Raw genomic sequence first — 19984 nt, 5'->3', positions numbered from 1 at the left:
GAAAATTAACCGTAAGTGGTTCTGCCAAACTGAAGCATGCTGAATCTGTTATCACAGTCTGTTTCTCAATTCCAGGAACAGAAGAAGGAGATCCAGCGTTTGAAACAGGGACTAGATGAGACAGAAGAATCTTTGATCCTTGCTGAAGAGCATATCAAAGATGGAAAGGTACCAATCACAGTACTCAGTGATGAGGTCCTCGCTCTGGAAGAAACTATCAGTAAATGTGACAAGACAATCACTGACTTACTGTCATGCTCTGCCCCATGCCTGGTTTAAGTCATGGTTTTGTCCCTTGTTTGCATCCACATTGTTCATTTATCCACGGTCTTTATCTGTTTATTATACTTCTGAACATGAGTTCCATTGGAGTTTAGTCTTATTTTCTTTATTTTCTTGTTGATCTCTTTTCAGTTGTTACATTTGTTTTGTGGTTAATTCTTTGTTCGTTCATGTTGGGTCTTCTTTATTTTATTTCTTATTTATTGGGCGTGGGTTTTGTCTGTCTTTGTCTTTGGTATTTTATTTTGATCACTGTGGTTTGAGGTTTATCTTCTTGTCAGGTCCTGTTCACTTTGTGTTTGTCAAAATGCTCTGTCTCACTGCACTCTCTTGTCTGTCACTTGGATCTTGGTGGTGGGCGTTTCCTTCTGCCTTTCCACTCCCACACTCTGGATCTTTCCCTCACAACTGTTCCTCATTTGCTGCCCATTTTCTCTTGGTATTTAAGCCTCACTCTGTTCATTCTTTCCCTGCCAGTTCATTTGACCTTTTTGACTGCATTCCAGCCTTGTATCAATCAATTAATCAATATCCTTATTGTCATTATAAAAATAAAGTTCATACAATGAAATGCAGTTTAGCATCCTCTCCTCTGTGGCAACAAAGAAAGTAAACATATTAAAAATATACAACCCCAATTCCAATGAAGTTGGGATGTTGTGTAAAATGTAAATAAAAACAGAAATGTTGCAGGCATCCATTTTAAAATGAGCAAATATTTGCACAAAAACAATAAAGTTTAAACATTAAATATCTTGTCTTTGTGGTGTATTCAACTGAATATAGGCTGAAGAGGATTTGCAAATCATTGTATTGTTTTTATTTACATTTTACACAACGTCCCATCTTCATTGGAATTGCAGTTGTAAATAAACAAGTACTTTAAAAATATCTAATATAATGTAAAAAATATAAAATATAAAAAAGTGCAGCAGAGCTGAAAAGTGGCTTGTACAAATTTTAAAGACATAGGGAGGTGTCTGATGGTTTATGAGCTGGGATGATTGGGTGTCACAGGGATTGGGATGATGGCTTTCACTGTTGGTGCGGCACTTCATGGACCGGTATCTTTTACCTGAGGGGAGAGGTGAGAAAAAGACGTGACCGGGGTGAGTGGGGTCCCCTGCGATGGAAGAGGCCTTCTTCTGGAGGCAGCTGATGTACGTCTCATTTAAGGGGGTAGTGTGGTTCCGATGATCTTCTCACCTGCTCTCACCACCTGCTGAAGGTTCTTCCTGTCCTCTGTAGTGTAGCTGTTAAACCACACTGGGCAGCAGTATGTCACAATGCTCTCCATCGTGGCTCGGTAGAAATTAATCAGCAGCGGTTGGGGGAGGTGTACCTGTTTCAGTTTCCTGAGGAAGTAGAGCCTCTGTTGGGCCTTCCCCACCTGGCAGGAGATGTTGACAGCCCAGGTGAGGTCAGCTGAGATGTGCAAGGCAAGAAATTTGAAGCTCTGCACTTTCGCCACTTCCTCACCGTTAATAAAGATGGCATGGTGTTCTGTGCGTGTAGATCTCCTAAAGTCCAAAATCAGTTCCTTGGTGTTGCTGATGTTGAGATCCAGGTTACTATTGCAACACCACTGTTCCAGAAGCTGGACCTCATAGGCTGTCGCAATGTTATTTGTGATGAGCCCTACAACAGTGGTATCATCAGTGAATCTGATGATGGTGTTAGTGGTGTGTTTGGGGGTGCAGTCATGAGTGAAAGATTGTTCAAAGGGAAACACAGGCAGTGGTATGGTACACAGGCATTCAGCAAGATAGAGGTACAGAGGATCGGCGGGCGCAGATGAGGTCATATAGCAAACAAGGTTCAAAATCACAGGTCGGCAGAGTTCATGGGCAGTGACAAAAGCAAGGTCAAAAAACAAGGTGGGGTCAAACACTGGCAGGGAATAGAATAAACACTAGACAAGGCTATGACAAGGCAAAAACACAGTGAGCTGCCTAAATGACTTCTGCCTGGTTGCTCTAACCCAGATTATCAGGAAGTGTTTTCACATTAGATCCGTCATCCCTGCTGACCTACACCAACACCAGTTTACTGAGCAAACAGGTCAACAGAAGATGCTGTGATCGCAACTCTCCACACAGCCCTTACTCACCTGGACCATAAGAACACATATGTAAGGATGCTATTCGTGGACTTCAGTTCTGCCTTCAAAACAATTATATCTTTTAAACTGGTTGAAAAACTGAGCAACCTGGGCCTGAGCAGCTCACTGTGTGCATGGATCTTGGACTTTCTCACTAACAGACCTCAACACGTCACGATGGGAGGAGCTGCACATCCTCCACCCTCGTCCTGAACACAGGAACACCACAGGGGTGTTTCTTCAGTCCTCTCCTCTACTATATGTTACAAAACTTTATATTAATAATTTAAAAAAAATTATGAACTGCCCCCTTATCGTGGTGGGGGAGTATGCATACCAGGATGATCCTAGGAGCTATGTTGTCAGGGGCTTCTTGCCCCTGGTAGGGTCTCCCATGGCAAACAAGTCCTAGGTGATGAGTCAGACTAAGGGCAGTTCAGAAGCTCCAATGACCAGTGCAATATCAAGAACCAAGACGTCGCGCAGTATGGCGGAGCAGGGGCCCCACCCTGGAGCCAGGTCTGGGGTTGGGGTTCGGGCCTTAGCCCACGGGGCCCGGCCGGGCTCGGCCCGAAAGAGCGACGTGGGCCTGCCCTCCTGTGGGTTCACCACCTGCAGAGGGGGCCATGGGGGCCGGGTGCAGAGAGGACTGGGTGGTAGTCGAGGGTGGGTGGCCCAGCGTCCTAGTCCGTGCTCACAGCCTCTGGCTGTTGGGACGTGGAACATCACCTCGCTGGGGGGAAGGAGTCTGAGCTTATACGGGAGGTGGGTACTACATGTGTTGGACTTCACCCCGGTGAACGAGAGGGTCATGTCCCTATGCCTTTGTGTCAGGACAGGTCTCTCGCTGTTGTCTCGGCCTACGGGCCGAGCGGCAGTGCAGAGTAGCCGACCTTCTTGGAGTCCCTGGGAGGGGTTTTTAATTTTCAATTTATTTTCCTTTATATAGCGCCAAATCACAACAGAGTTGCCTCAAGGCGCTTCACACAGGTAAGGTCTAACCTTACCAACCCCCAGAGCAACAGTGGTAAGGTAAAACTCCCTCTGAGGAAGAAACCTCAAGCAGACCAGACTCAAAGGGGTGACCCTCTGCTTGGGCCATGCTACAAACAAATTACAGAAAAAATTCACAGAACAATTCACGGACAAATATACAAGAACTGCTATTGGTGCACAGGACAGGAGGGTCGCCAACACAAATACAACTCCCATCTCTGGATGGAGCTGCACCTTAAACAGAGAAAAAACAGAATCAGGCATCAGAAAGACAAAAAAATACTGTATAATTTGCCAGCATTAATCAACAAGAAAAACAGAAGAAATACTAAGGTATACAGAAGAAATACTAAGGGGTACTAGATAGTGCTCCGACTGGGGACTCCATTGTTCTCCTGGGGTGACAGTGAGACCTGGAGGGGGGTGATCAGGAAACACGGCCTCCCAGATCTGAACCCAAGTGGAGTTCAGTCGGATGACCTCTAATTTCCTGCTTTTAAATTCAGATAAAACTGAAGTTATTGTACTTGGCCCCACAAATCTTAGAAACATGGTGTCTAACCAGATCCTTACTCTGGATGGCATTACCCTGACCTCTAGTAATACTGTGAGAAATCTTGGAGTCATTTTTGATCAGGATATGTCCTTCAATGCGCATATTAAGCAAATATGTAGGACTGCTTTTTTGCATTTGCACAATATCTCTAAAATTAGAAAGGTCTTGTCTCAGAGTGATGCTGAAAAACTAATTCATGCATTTATTTCCTCTAGGCTGGACTATTGTAATTCATTATTATCAGGTTGTCCTAAAAGTTCCCTGAAAAGCCTTCAGTTAATTCAAAATGCTGCAGCTAGAGTACTGACGGGGACTAGAAGGAGAGAGCATATTTCACCCATATTGGCTTCTCTTCATTGGCTTCCTGTTAATTCTAGAATAGAATTTAAAATTCTTCTTCTTACTTATAAGGTTTTGAATAATCAGGTCCCATCTTATCTTAGGGACCTCATAGTACCATATCACCATTAGAGCGCGTCGCTATCAGACTGCAGGCTTACTTGTAGTTCCTAGGGTTTTAAAGAGTAGAACGGGAGGCAGAGCCTTCAGCTTTCAGGCTCCTCTCCTGTGGAGCCAGCTCCCAATTCAGATCAGGGAGACAGACACCCTCTCTACTTTTAAGATTAGGCTTAAAACTTTCCTTTTTGCTAAAGCTTATAGTTAGGGCTGGATCAGGTGACCCTGAACCATCCCTTAGTTATGCTGCTATAGACTTAGACTGCTGGGGGTTTCCATGATGCACTGAGTGTTTCTTTCTCTTTTTGCTCTGTATGCACCACTCTGCATTTAATCATTAGTGATTGATCTCTGCTCTCTTCCACAGCATGTCTTTTTCCTGATTCTCTCCCCTCAGTCCCAACCAGTCCCAGCAGAAGACTGCCCCTCCCTGAGCCTGGTTCTGCTGGAAGTTTCTTCCTATTAAAAGGGAGTTTTTCATTCCCACTGTCGCCAAGTGCTTGCTCACAGGGGGTCGTTTTGACCGTTGGGGTTTTTCTGTAATTATTGTATGGCTTTGGCCTTACAATATAAAGCGCCTTGGGGCAACTGTTTGTTGTGATTTGGTGCTATATAAATAAAATTGATTTGATTTGATTTGATTCAGTTGTTGGACTTCTGTGCTAGTCACAGTTTGTCCATCACAAACATGTTCGAGCACAAGGGCACGTGGCACCAGGACACCCTGAACCGAAGGTCGATGATTGACTTTGTAGTCGTATCATCTGACCTTCAGCCACGTGTCTCAGACACTCGGGTGAAGAGAGGGGCTGAGCTGTTGACCAATCACCACCTGGTGGTGAGTTGGATCCGCTGGAAGGGGAGGAAGCCGGTCAGACCTGGCAGGCCCAAACGTATCGTGAGGGCCTGCTGGGAATGACTGGCGGAACCCTCTGTCGGCGAGGTCTTCAACTCCCACCTCCGGGACAGATTCTCCCAGATCCAGGGGGAGGGTGGAGACATGGAGTGGACCATGTTCTCCACGTCCATTGTCGATGCGGCCGCTCGTAGCTGTGGTTGCAAGGTCTCTAGTGCTTGTCGCGGTGGCAATCCCCAAAGCCGGTGGTGGACACCGGAAGTAAGGGATGCTGTCAAGCTGAAGAAGGAGTCCTACTTGTCTTTGTTGGTAAGTGGGACCCCGGAAGCAGCTGACAGGTACCGGCAGGCCAAGCGTGCTGCAGCCTGTGCGGTTGCAGAGGCAAAAACTCGGATCTGGGAGGAGTTTGGGGAGGCCATGGAGGAGGACTATCGGTCGGCCTCAAAGAAATTCTGGCAAACCGTTAGACGCCTCAAGAGGCAGAAGCAGCTCTCTGCCAACACTGTCTATATTGCGGGTGGGGAGCTGTTGACCCTGACTGGGGATGTTGTCAGGCAGTGGAAGGAATACTTCGAGGATCTTCTCAATCCCATCGTCATGTCTTCCGAAGAGGAAGTAGAGACTGGGGACTCAGAGGCGGGCTCATCCATCACCCAGGCCGAAGTCACCGAGGTGGTCAGAAAGCTCCTTGGTGGCAAGGCTCCTGGGGTGGATAAAATCCGTTCTGAGTACCTTAAGTCTCTGGCTGTTGTGGGACTGTCTTGGCTGACACGTCTCTGCAACATCGCGTGGCGGTCGGGGACAGTGCCTCTGGATTGGCAAACCAGGGTGGTGGTCCCTCTCTTTAAGAAGGGGGACCAGGGTGTGTTCCAACTACAGGGGGATCACACTTCTCAGCCTCCCCGGTAAGATTTATTCCAGAGTACTGGAGAGGAGAATTCAACCGATAGTCGAACCTCGGATTCAGGAGGAACAGTCAATCAATCAATCAATCAATTTTTTTATATAGCGCCAAATCACAACAAACAGTTGCCCCAAGGCACTTTATATTGTAAGGCAAGGCCATACAATAATTATGTAAAACCCCAACGGTCAAAACGACCCCCTGTGAGCAAGCACTTGGCTACAGTGGGAAGGAAAAACTCCCTTTTAACAGGAAGAAACCTCCAGCAGAACCAGGCTCAGGGAGGGGCAGTCTTCTGCTGGGACTGGTTGGGGCTGAGGGAGAGAACCAGGAAAAAGACATGCTGTGGAGGGGAGCAGAGATCGATCACTAATGATTAAATGCAGAGTGGTGCATACAGAGCAAAAAGAGAAAGAAACAGTGCATCATGGGAACCCCCCAGCAGTCTACGTCTATAGCAGCATAACTAAGGGATGGTTCAGGGTCACCTGATCCAGCCCTAACTATAAGCTTTAGCAAAAAGGAAAGTTTTAAGCCTAATCTTAAAAGTAGAGAGGGTGTCTGTCTCCCTGATCTGAATTGGGAGCTGGTTCCACAGGAGAGGAGCCTGAAAGCTGAAGGCTCTGCCTCCCATTCTACTCTTACAAACCCTAGGAACTACAAGTAAGCCTGCAGTCTTAGATCGAAGCGCTCTATTGGGGTGATATGGTACTACGAGGTCCCTAAGATAAGATGGGACCTGATTATTCAAAACCTTATAAGTAAGAAGAAGAATTTTAAATTCTATTCTAGAATTAACAGGAAGCCAATGAAGAGAGGCCAATATGGGTGAGATATGCTCTCCTTCTAGTCCCCGTCAGTACTCTAGCTGCAGCATTTTGAATTAACTGAAGGCTTTTTAGGGAACTTTTAGGACAACCTGATAATAATGAATTACAATAGTCCAGCCTAGAGGAAATAAATGCATGAATTAGTTTTTCAGCATCACTCTGAGACAAGACCTTTCTGATTTTAGAGATATTGCGTAAATGCAAAAAAGCAGTCCTACATATTTGTTTAATATGCGCTTTGAATGACATATCCTGATCAAAAATGACTCCAAGATTTTTCACAGTATTACTAGAGGTCAGGGTAATGCCATCCAGAGTAAGGATCTGGTTAGACACCATGTTTCTAAGATTTGTGGGGCCAAGTACAATAACTTCAGTTTTATCTGAGTTTAAAAGCAGGAAATTAGAGGTCATCCATGTCTTTATGTCTGTAAGACAATCCTGCAGTTTAGCTAATTGGTGTGTGTCCTCTGGCTTCATGGATAGATAAAGCTGGGTATCATCTGCGTAACAATGAAAATTTAAGCAATACCGTCTAAGGGAAGCATGTATAAAGTGAATAAAATTGGTCCTAGCACAGAACCTTGTGGAACTCCATAATTAACTTTAGTCTGTGAAGAAGATTCCCCATTTACATGAACAAATTGTAATCTATTAGACAAATATGATTCAAACCACCGCAGCGCAGTGCCTTTAATACCTATGGCATGCTCTAATCTCTGTAATAAAATTTTATGGTCAACAGTATCAAAAGCAGCACTGAGGTCTAACGGAACAAGCACAGAGATGAGTCCACTGTCCGAGGCCATAAGAAGATCATTTGTAACCTTCACTAATGCTGTTTCTGTACTATGATGAATTCTAAAACCTGACTGAAACTCTTCAAATAGACCATTCCTCTGCAGATGATCAGTTAGCTGTTTTACAACTACCCTTTCAAGATTTTTTGAGAGAAAAGGAAGGTTGGAGATTGGCCTATAATTAGCTAAGATAGCTGGGTCAAGTGATGGCTTTTTAAGTAATGGTTTAATTACTGCCACCTTAAAAGCCTGTGGTACATAGCCAACTAACAAAGATAGATTGATCATATTTAAGATCGAAGCATTAAATAATGGTAGGGCTTCCTTGAGCAGCCTGGTAGGAATGGGGTCTAATAAACATGTTGATGGTTTGGATGAAGTAACTAATGAAAATAACTCAGACAGAACAATCGGAGAGAAAGAGTCTAACCAAATACCGGCATCACTGAAAGCAGCCAAAGATAACGATACGTCTTTGGGATGGTTATGAGTAATTTTTTCTCTAATAGTTAAAATTTTGTTAGCAAAGAAAGTCATGAAGTCATTACTAGTTAAAGTTAATGGAATACTCAGCTCAATAGAGCTCTGACTCTTTGTCAGCCTGGCTACAGTGCTGAAAAGAAACCTGGGGTTGTTCTTATTTTCTTCAATTAGTGATGAGTAGAAAGATGTCCTAGCTTTACGGAGGGCTTTTTTATAGAGCAACAGACTCTTTTTCCAGGCTAAGTGAAGATCTTCTAAATTAGTGAGACGCCATTTCCTCTCCAACTTACGGGTTATCTGCTTTAAGCTACGAGTTTGTGAGTTATACCACGGAGTCAGGCACTTCTGATTTAAAGCTCTCTTTTTAGAGGAGCTACAGCATCCAAAGTTGTCTTCAATGAGGATGTAAAACTATTGACGAGATACTCTATCTCACTTACAGAGTTTAGGTAGCTACTCTGCACTGTGTTGGTATATGGCATTAGAGAACATAAAGAAGGAATCATATCCTTAAACCTAGTTACAGCGCTTTCTGAAAGACTTCTAGTGTAATGAAACTTATTCCCCACTGCTGGGTAGTCCATCAGAGTAAATGTAAATGTTATTAAGAAATGATCAGACAGAAGGGAGTTTTCAGGGAATACTGTTAAGTCTTCTATTTCCATACCATAAGTCAGAACAAGATCTAAGATATGATTAAAGTGGTGGGTGGACTCATTTACTTTTTGAGCAAAGCCAATAGAGTCTAATAATAGATTAAATGCAGTGTTGAGGCTGTCATTCTCAGCATCTGTGTGGATGTTAAAATCGCCCACTATAATTATCTTATCTGAGCTAAGCACTAAGTCAGACAAAAGGCCTGAAAATTCACAGAGAAACTCACAGTAACGACCAGGTGGACGATAGATAATAACAAATAAAACTGTTTTTTGGGACTTCCAATTTGGATGGACAAGACTAAGAGTCAAGCTTTCAAATGAATTAAAGCTCTGTCTGGGTTTTTGATTAATTAATAAGCTGGAATGGAAGATTGCTGCTAATCCTCCGCCCCGGCCCGTGCTACGAGCATTCTGACAGTTAGTGTGACTCGGGGGTGTTGACTCATTTAAACTAACATATTCATCCTTCTGTAACCAGGTTTCTGTAAGGCAGAATAAATCAATATGTTGATCAATTATTATATCATTTACCAACAGGGACTTAGAAGAGAGAGACCTAATGTTTAATAGACCACATTTAACTGTTTTAGTCTGTGGTGCAGTTGAAGGTGCTATATTATTTTTTCTTTTTGAATTTTTATGCTTAAATAGATTTTTGCTGGTTATTGGTAGTCTGGGAGCAGGCACCGTCTCTACGGGGATGGGGTAATGAGGGGATGGCAGGGGGAGAGAAGCTGCAGAGAGGTGTGTAAGACTACAACTCTGCTTCCTGGTCCCAACCCTGGATAGTCACGGTTTGGAGGATTTAAGAAAATTGGCCAGATTTCTAGAAATGAGAGCTGCTCCATCCAAAGTGGGATGGATGCCGTCTCTCCTAACAAGACCAGGTTTTCCCCAGAAGCTTTGCCAATTATTAACAGTGTGGTTTTCGTCCTGGTCGTGGCACACTGGACCAGCTCTACACCCTCCATCGGATGCTCGAGGGTTCATGGGAATTCGCCCAACCAGTCCACATGTGCTTTGTGGATCTGGAGAAAGCGTTCAACCGTGTCCCTGGAGGCACCCTGTGGGGGGTGCTCCGGGAGCACGGGGTCCGGGGTCCTTTGCTAATCCGAAAAGCTAAGCTTAGCTTTGATAATTAGCGGTTAGCGGATTAGCTGAATTGTGCCCACCACTGGACACTGCAGACAACCCTTGGGTTCAATGCTCTCTTTCTGTTTGGAAACAAGTAGTTAAAAAATACAATTTGAAGAAAGATTTTATAATGTTAAAATGGTATGCTTACAATTCAGAGTTTTTGCTGAACAAACTGTATTCATGATTCAAATTTTGAACCTCTAAAGGTATAACCACTTTGGGCCAATTTATAAAGGATGATCAAGTTGTTAGTTTTGATATACTAAACATAAATATTTTTGGAAAAAACAAGACTTTTATCGATACCTACAGATACATCATTATATTGATGCAAATATGACTATGATGTCAGAGGTTAATGCAGATTTATTAATACTGTTCACAAAGGCATATGATGGAAAATGTACTAAAAAGCTTATTTCTGTTTTGTATGAATACTTTTCGAATCATAAGTCTCATACTACTGAATGTGAAGGCGATGTGGGAAAAGGAAGGATGGATCACTATATCTGAGGAGGAATGGACTACAATTTGGAAACGCCAGTGGAAATGTACTAGCTCACAGAGGTGGAGAGAATATGGATGGAAAACCATAATAAGATATTTTATCACTCCATGCCAAAAAAAAAAGAAAAAAAAACGCATTATGATTGAATGCCACCAACATGTTGGAGAAAATGTGGAGAACAACATGCAAACCACTTTCACATCCTATGGGACTGCCCACTAATTAAACAGTACTGGACTGACGTTCATAGAGCACTACAAGACATTTTTAACTGTGTATTTCCCTTTGACATGAAAACTATATATTTTGGATGTTTTGCTGGTTGTGGGTAAAAAATCTGTAACAAACAAATGGTTATCAACAGATATTCCCACCTTGTCAGGATGGTGGGATATAATGCCTCCTCGGCGGATTTTCGTTGTCAGGAAATTGGCTGATCGACTGCCGTTTTACTGCATCAAAATTTTTTCAGAAACTGTGAGAGACAGCCAGTTGGAAACCATTCGGAAAATTCAGATGGCTTTCAGTGAAGATCTTATGGGGATCACACAGATTAAGGAGTGTTACAACCGGTTTAAAGACGGCGCACAATGGCGGAGGGTGCGCCGCGCTCCGAGCGGTAATCGACAGGCTGAAATGACCAGATCATTTCCAAACTGAATGCTGTTGATCGGGGACGTCGTCTGACTACTACAGAAATGGCAGAAGATGTGGACATAGCACTTTTTCGGCACATTCCACTGTTACAGGAGTTTTTGTCATGGAAAGAGTAGCAAAGGAATTCGCCACAGAGCTGCTAATGGCGCGGGACAAACGCACCTCCGTGTTGGTCTCACAGGATATGTTGTAACATGCCCAGCTCTTGCACAATTCAGAAGATTCAGACGGCTTTCGGTGGCTTTTTCAGTCGTGTGACTATCCGAGAAATTGTGGACGAGCTGGACATGCCACAACATGTCCTGTGAAGCTTCATCACGGCGTTGCTTGCGTTGTTGTGCGCCTCCAACCCGACGCGCGAATTCCTCCACACGTCTTTTCATGCCAAAAAAGTGCTGATGTCCAACTCTTCTGCCATTTCTCTGGTAGTCAGACGATGTCAACAAAGCGTTCACTTTGGAAATGAACGGCACATTCCACTGTTACAGGAGTTTTTTGTCACTCTCGGAGGAACTGCCTGAAAATTCTGGTCTTGAGAACCCACTGATTGATTAGTTTAACAACTATTTTAGCAAGTGGAAGGGTCGGTAGCTTCAATTCTAATTTCTGTGATTGTAGCAGTAACTGTACTCGTCCTTTGTATAAGACATTTGTCTATCAAATGCATCACCTCTCCCTTAGACAATAAATTAAGGGCGCCCGGGCGTCCGGTCACCTCGACAGGACATAAGCATGGGGCTGGGAATCCTGGGTGCCCCTGTTAGTCCTCCTCAGTGAAGATGAGCCCTAGACATCCACAGCAGCCCCGCGAGGTGTGAGGACCTGGACGTTTTGGGTCCGTATTGTGGAAGTATTTAGCTATTATTTTTAGTTATTTTACTTTTTGTTTGTATTTTTTTGGGGGGGGGGGGGGGGGATGTAATGATACTGTTATTTGTTTCTGGTTGATTGCAGCACTGATTTATCCATCAGGTCTATTTTTACGTAGGTCACGAGGTAGGTAGTTCAATTCACGATCAATGATCCCACAAATTTAATGGTCTGTCCAAAATTAAACTACCTGAATATGACACCACTAATGGTCATTCCCTCTCACCTCTTGGTGACACTGCCTAGTCGGTATTCTGTATCAGGTGAGTATGGAAGGCTGGATAGCCCATGATGGGTATAATCCCATCTTATACCCTAAGGCAGGCACAGTCACGATTACGCAGCCTCTGTGAGGCTCGGACTCACTAAGGACTGGCTATGAGGGCACAGCAGGGGCCTAGTGGGGGTGGGATCAATTGATGCTTGCCCATATGCCTACATGTTTGGCAATATATTGATTTGAATGGTGCACTGAATCACTGTCGAGAATTGAAATACGTCAAATTGATCTTAATGGTTGACATGATAAAATCATGTCAAAGGGGGGAGTTCTTAACGACTACATTTTGCTATTTTTCTATTAAACTACAAGTTTCGGGCCTTTTGTTTATGTAAGGATGAGTTTCATGGGGTCACTAGGTTCTCTGCACTCACTGTGCACTTCTTGAAGACTTATCTACTCAAGAAAGTACAAACTGTGACGGCCACCACTGTTTTATCTACAAGGGCATAGACAACAAGTCTCCAACTCTTTTATCAACATGTGAAAGTCCTGATTTTGAGTGCCCAGTTTAAACCAGTTTTTAGCACATGGCCTAAAACATGACATAACCTTTTTTGATCATGAGCTGTGCACGCGACATGGAAGGACTGCTCCACTGTCACAGTGACCAAATAGAAATCAGCTGCGAAACCAGGTCCACCCATTGTAACGGGGCTCTCTATCACTGTATTTTGTGTTTGTGAGTTATACCACGGAGTCAGGCACTTCTGATTTAAAGCTCTCTTTTTTAGAGGAGCTACAGCATCCAAAGTTGTCTTCAATGAGGATGTAAAACTATTGACGAGATACTCTATCTCACTTACAGAGTTTAGGTAGCTACTCTGCACTGTGTTGGTATATGGCATTAGAGAACATAAAGAAGGAATCATATCCTTAAACCTAGTTACAGTGCTTTCTGAAAGACTTCTAGTGTAATGAAACTTATTCCCCACTGCTGGGTAGTCCATCAGAGTAAATGTAAATGTTATTAAGAAATGATCAGACAGAAGGGAGTTTTCAGGGAATACTGTTAAGTCTTCTATTTCCATACCATAAGTCAGAACAAGATCTAAGATATGATTAAAGTGGTGGGTGGACTCATTTACTTTTTGAGCAAAGCCAATAGAGTCTAATAATAGATTAAATGCAGTGTTGAGGCTGTCATTCTCAGCATCTGTGTGGATGTTAAAATCGCCCACTATAATTATCTTATCTGAGCTAAGCACTAAGTCAGACAAAAGGCCTGAAAATTCACAGAGAAACTCACAGTAACGACCAGGTGGACGATAGATAATAACAAATAAAACTGTTTTTTGGGACTTCCAATTTGGATGGACAAGACTAAGAGTCAAGCTTTCAAATGAATTAAAGCTCTGTCTGGGTTTTTGATTAATTAATAAGCTGGAATGGAAGATTGCTGCTAATCCTCCGCCCCGGCCCGTGCTACGAGCATTCTGACAGTTAGTGTGACTCGGGGGTGTTGACTCATTTAAACTAACATATTCATCCTTCTGTAACCAGGTTTCTGTAAGGCAGAATAAATCAATATGTTGATCAATTATTATATCATTTACCAACAGGGACTTAGAAGAGAGAGACCTAATGTTTAATAGACCACATTTAACTGTTTTAGTCTGTGGTGCAGTTGAAGGTGCTATATTATTTTTTCTTTTTGAATTTTTATGCTTAAATAGATTTTTGCTGGTTATTGGTAGTCTGGGAGCAGGCACCGTCTCTACGGGGATGGGGTAATGAGGGGATGGCAGGGGGAGAGAAGCTGCAGAGAGGTGTGTAAGACTACAACTCTGCTTCCTGGTCCCAACCCTGGATAGTCACGGTTTGGAGGATTTAAGAAAATTGGCCAGATTTCTAGAAATGAGAGCTGCTCCATCCAAAGTGGGATGGATGCCGTCTCTCCTAACAAGACCAGGTTTTCCCCAGAAGCTTTGCCAATTATTAACAGTGTGGTTTTCGTCCTGGTCGTGGCACACTGGACCAGCTCTACACCCTCCATCGGATGCTCGAGGGTTCATGGGAATTCGCCCAACCAGTCCACATGTGCTTTGTGGATCTGGAGAAAGCGTTCAACCGTGTCCCTGGAGGCACCCTGTGGGGGGTGCTCCGGGAGCACGGGGTCCGGGGTCCTTTGCTAATCCGAAAAGCTAAGCTTAGCTTTGATAATTAGCGGTTAGCGGATTAGCTGAATTGTGCCCACCACTGGACACTGCAGACAACCCTTGGGTTCAATGCTCTCTTTCTGTTTGGAAACAAGTAGTTAAAAAATACAATTTGAAGAAAGATTTTATAATGTTAAAATGGTATGCTCACAATTCAGAGTTTTTGCTGAACAAACTGTATTCATGATTCAAATTTTGAACCTCTAAAGGTATAACCACTTTGGGCCAATTTATAAAGGATGATCAAGTTGTTAGTTTTGATATACTAAACATAAATATTTTTGGAAAAACAAGACTTTTATCGATACCTACAGATACATCATTATATTGATGCAAATATGACTATGATGTCAGAGGTTAATGCAGATTTATTAATACTGTTCACAAAGGCATATGATGGAAAATGTACTAAAAAGCTTATTTCTGTTTTGTATGAATACTTTTCGAATCATAAGTCTCATACTACTGAATGTGAAGGCGATGTGGGAAAAGGAAGGATGGATCACTATATCTGAGGAGGAATGGACTACAATTTGGAAACGCCAGTGGAAATGTACTAGCTCACAGAGGTGGAGAGAATATGGATGGAAAACCATAATAAGATATTTTATCACTCCATGCCAAAAAAAAAAGAAAAAAAAAACGCATTATGATTGAATGCCACCAACATGTTGGAGAAAATGTGGAGAACAACATGCAAACCACTTTCACATCCTATGGGACTGCCCACTAATTAAACAGTACTGGACTGACGTTCATAGAGCACTACAAGACATTTTTAACTGTGTATTTCCCTTTGACATGAAAACTATATATTTTGGATGTTTTGCTGGTTGTGGGTAAAAAATCTGTAACAAACAAATGGTTATCAACAGATATTCCCACCTTGTCAGGATGGTGGGATATAATGCCTCCTCGGCGGATTTTCGTTGTCAGGAAATTGGCTGATCGACTGCCGTTTTACTGCATCAAAATTTTTTCAGAAACTGTGAGAGACAGCCAGTTGGAAACCATTCGGAAAATTCAGATGGCTTTCAGTGAAGATCTTATGGGGATCACACAGATTAAGGAGTGTTACAACCGGTTTAAAGACGGCGCACAATGGCGGAGGGTGCGCCGCGCTCCGAGCGGTAATCGACAGGCTGAAATGACCAGATCATTTCCAAACTGAATGCTGTTGATCGGGGACGTCGTCTGACTACTACAGAAATGGCAGAAGATGTGGACATAGCACTTTTTCGGCACATTCCACTGTTACAGGAGTTTTTGTCATGGAAAGAGTAGCAAAGGAATTCGCCACAGAGCTGCTAATGGCGCGGGACAAACGCACCTCCGTGTTGGTCTCACAGGATATGTTGTAACATGCCCAGCTCTTGCACAATTCAGAAGATTCAGACGGCTTTCGGTGGCTTTTCAGTCGTGTGACTATCCGAGAAATTGTGGACGAGCTGGACATGCCACAACATGTCCTGTGAAGCTTCATCACGGCGTTGCTTGCGTTGTTGTGCGCCTCCAACCCGACGCGCGAATTCCTCCACACGTCTTTTCATGCCAAAAAAGTGCTGATGTCCAACTCTTCTGCCATTTCTCTGGTAGTCAGACGATGTCAACAAAGCGTTCACTTTGGAAATGAACGGCACATTCCACTGTTACAGGAGTTTTTTGTCACTCTCGGAGGAACTGCCTGAAAATTCTGGTCTTGAGAACCCACTGATTGATTAGTTTAACAACTATTTTAGCAAGTGGAAGGGTCGGTAGCTTCAATTCTAATTTCTGTGATTGTAGCAGTAACTGTACTCGTCCTTTGTATAAGACATTTGTCTATCAAATGCATCACCTCTCCCTTAGACAATAAATTAAGGGCGCCCGGGCGTCCGGTCACCTCGACAGGACATAAGCATGGGGCTGGGAATCCTGGGTGCCCCTGTTAGTCCTCCTCAGTGAAGATGAGCCCTAGACATCCACAGCAGCCCCGCGAGGTGTGAGGACCTGGACGTTTTGGGTCCGTATTGTGGAAGTATTTAGCTATTATTTTTAGTTATTTTACTTTTTGTTTGTATTTTTTTTGGGGGGGGGGGGGGGGGATGTAATGATACTGTTATTTGTTTCTGGTTGATTGCAGCACTGATTTATCCATCAGGTCTATTTTACGTAGGTCACGAGGTAGGTAGTTCAATTCACGATCAATGATCCCACAAATTTAATGGTCTGTCCAAAATTAAACTACCTGAATATGACACCACTAATGGTCATTCCCTCTCACCTCTTGGTGACACTGCCTAGTCGGTATTCTGTATCAGGTGAGTATGGAAGGCTGGATAGCCCATGATGGGTATAATCCCATCTTATACCCTAAGGCAGGCACAGTCACGATTACGCAGCCTCTGTGAGGCTCGGACTCACTAAGGACTGGCTATGAGGGCACAGCAGGGGCCTAGTGGGGGTGGGATCAATTGATGCTTGCCCATATGCCTACATGTTTGGCAATATATTGATTTGAATGGTGCACTGAATCACTGTCGAGAATTGAAATACGTCAAATTGATCTTAATGGTTGACATGATAAAATCATGTCAAAGGGGGGAGTTCTTAACGACTACATTTTGCTATTTTTCTATTAAACTACAAGTTTCGGGCCTTTTGTTTATGTAAGGATGAGTTTCATGGGGTCACTAGGTTCTCTGCACTCACTGTGCACTTCTTGAAGACTTATCTACTCAAGAAAGTACAAACTGTGACGGCCACCACTGTTTTATCTACAAGGGCATAGACAACAAGTCTCCAACTCTTTTATCAACATGTGAAAGTCCTGATTTTGAGTGCCCAGTTTAAACCAGTTTTTAGCACATGGCCTAAAACATGACATAACCTTTTTTGATCATGAGCTGTGCACGCGACATGGAAGGACTGCTCCACTGTCACAGTGACCAAATAGAAATCAGCTGCGAAACCAGGTCCACCCATTGTAACGGGGCTCTCTATCACTGTATTTTGTGTTCGGGGTCCTTCCTGAACGAGTTCCGGTGAGAGCTCTGTTTGGTGACGACCCAGATCTGTCTGACTCCACATGAAACAAAATAAACTGTTTCTTTTGTCCTTTCTGAGTTTTTTACAATTCAGGACAGAGCTATTAAAGATCCAGAGCTTACAGTACCACCTGCCAATTTTAGATTTGTCCAGGGTTAGCTAGAACCATTTTAGTTCCGGGTAAATTACGTGATTGCAGCTCACGGTCGTGGGCAGGGGTGGACCCCCCTGAAGCTATAGGGTTTTATACTTGATATACTGATTTTAACTAATTTTGAGTGGTTTAGAAGCATAAAAAGGAAGAATAACAGACAAAAAATTACACTTATGTTGTAATATTTGTAAATACCTAAGTTTTTAAATGTTTCTGCCAAAGTCTCAGTTAATAACATAAGTAACATTGAAAAGGCCAAAAAATAACATTGAAAAGTTGAAAAATTGAAAAATGACACACTGTACCTTTAATCCAGTGAAACAGGGAGTTTTTTCTGCCATGACAGTTTGTTTTTTTCCAACATTTTTGAGTGGGATTGCATTACTTTTTTAAACAATATTAGCACTAACTGTCTTGTTTGAACAAGAGCTGAACCTGGACTGATTTGATTTAAACCCTGATTGAAAAATTTTTTGAATCAGTTTTCCACTTTCCTGTTTCAAGGAGGCTTGTAAACGGCAGTTTGGAAACAGTGCCAACGAAAACTATGTGAAAATGAGTGAAACCCTCCTCTTCCTCTCCCCCCTCCTCCACCTCCTCTTTCTCTCTCTCTCTCTCTCTCTCTTACTCTCCACTCCCTCCACCCCTTCCCCTCCTCCTGCTCGCTCTCTCTCTCCCTCCCCCTCGCTGTTTTTTGCCAAGCTTTTTGGAAACAGGGAGCCTTTAAATTGTAAAATAAACCATAAATGTCTGAATATATCAGCATCTACCGACACAGAAGGAACTCTGGTTTTTTAGTGAAGGATTTGAAGACACTGAAGTCTCTGAATGTTGTTGGGCTGAAATGGCTGACATGCCCATATAATGGTGCATGGAAGTCACGGGCAGTACCCTTGGATTAGCAAGGTGGGGTGGTGGTTCCCATCTTTAGAAAAGGGGACTGGAGCGTGCATTCCATTTCAGCCTCCCTGGGAAAGTCTATGCCAGGGTACACTGTTAGTTGAATCTCAGATTCAGGAGGACCAAAACAATGTAATGTTTTCGTCGTGGAATGGCGGACCAGCTCTTTATCCTTGAAAGCATATTAGAAGGGTCTTGGGAGTATGACCAAATGACCAACCAGTCAATATGTGTGTTGTATATGTTTGAAAATGCAAATGACCAGATCCCTCAAGGTATCCTTGGTATGGGGTAGACTGCAGGAGTATGGGTTACCACAGCCACTACAATGAGCGGTCCGGTCTCTAGATGAAGGTCATGGATGGGATTTCAAGGCCAGTCAGGGACAGTGGAGGGTGTTCAGTTGGGTGACCTCAGAGGTGCACCTTTGCTTTTTGCAGTTGATGTGGTTCTGTTGGCTTTATCAGGCAGTGACCTCACACTGAACAGGACTGAGGCTGAGTGTGAAATGACTGGGATGAGAATCAGCACCTCTAAATGTGACATCACGATCCTCAGTGAAAAGTGGATGAGTTTAAGTATGTAGGAGTTTTGTTCACAAGACAGGGTAAGTCGGACAATGAGGTCAATAGACAGATTGGGGCAGAGTCTGACTTTTTAAGGATGATATGCTGGACCATCTTGGTGAAGACAGAGCCGAGACAGAAGGTCAGACTCTTGATTTATGCTCTTAACCTCACCTACGGTCATGAACTGTGGATACTTTTTTTGGATACAACCAGCAAAAATGAGGTTCCTCTATTACGTATCTGCGGTTATACTCCAATACAGAGTGAGAAGCTTGACTATCAGGGAAGGACTTGGAGTACAGACGTTGCTTCTTTGCATTGAAAGGAGCGGGCTGAGGTGGTTCGGGCATCTGGTGAGGATGCCCCCGATCATCTCCCAAGGGAGGTCTTCCAGGCATGTCCAACTGGGAGGAGGCCCTGGGGAAGACCCAGGGGAAGACCCAGGACACAATATATTTCCCAGCTGGCTTGGGAATGCCTCGGGATCCCCCAGGAAGAGTTAGAGGACTTGGCTGAGGATAAGGAAGTGTGGACCACTGCAACCCGAGCCCGCATAAGCATCAGAAAATGAATGAATGAATAACTGAAACTGAAGAGTTCTGCAAAGCCCTGCTGGATACTTATCAGTTTTCAAAGAGACTGCTCAACAAGCAACACAGACATGAGTTAACCAGTAATCTGGACAAACTCTGACATTTACCGGAAAAAACTTCTTTCTTAGCACTGAAAGAAAAACTGTTACAAGTTGTCAATAGGTGCTGAAGGATTTACTGTTGGAAACATGTAAATGTACATGCACT

At 43.4% G+C, this 19984-nt stretch overlaps 1 protein-coding gene across 1 annotated transcript in view; it reads right to left on the bottom strand.

Moving 5' to 3' along the window:
• The window catches only part of mks1 (MKS transition zone complex subunit 1), a 189312-nt gene that overhangs the window by 20754 nt on the left and 148574 nt on the right, over window positions 1–19984 (bottom strand). The window lies entirely within an intron of this gene.

The sequence above is a fragment of the Thalassophryne amazonica genome, chromosome 9 (genome assembly GCF_902500255.1).
Source record: "Thalassophryne amazonica chromosome 9, fThaAma1.1, whole genome shotgun sequence".
NCBI lineage: Eukaryota > Metazoa > Chordata > Actinopteri > Batrachoidiformes > Batrachoididae > Thalassophryne > Thalassophryne amazonica.
Note: the sequence above shows the minus strand (reverse complement) of the source record. Positions and strands in the feature narration are given on the sequence as shown.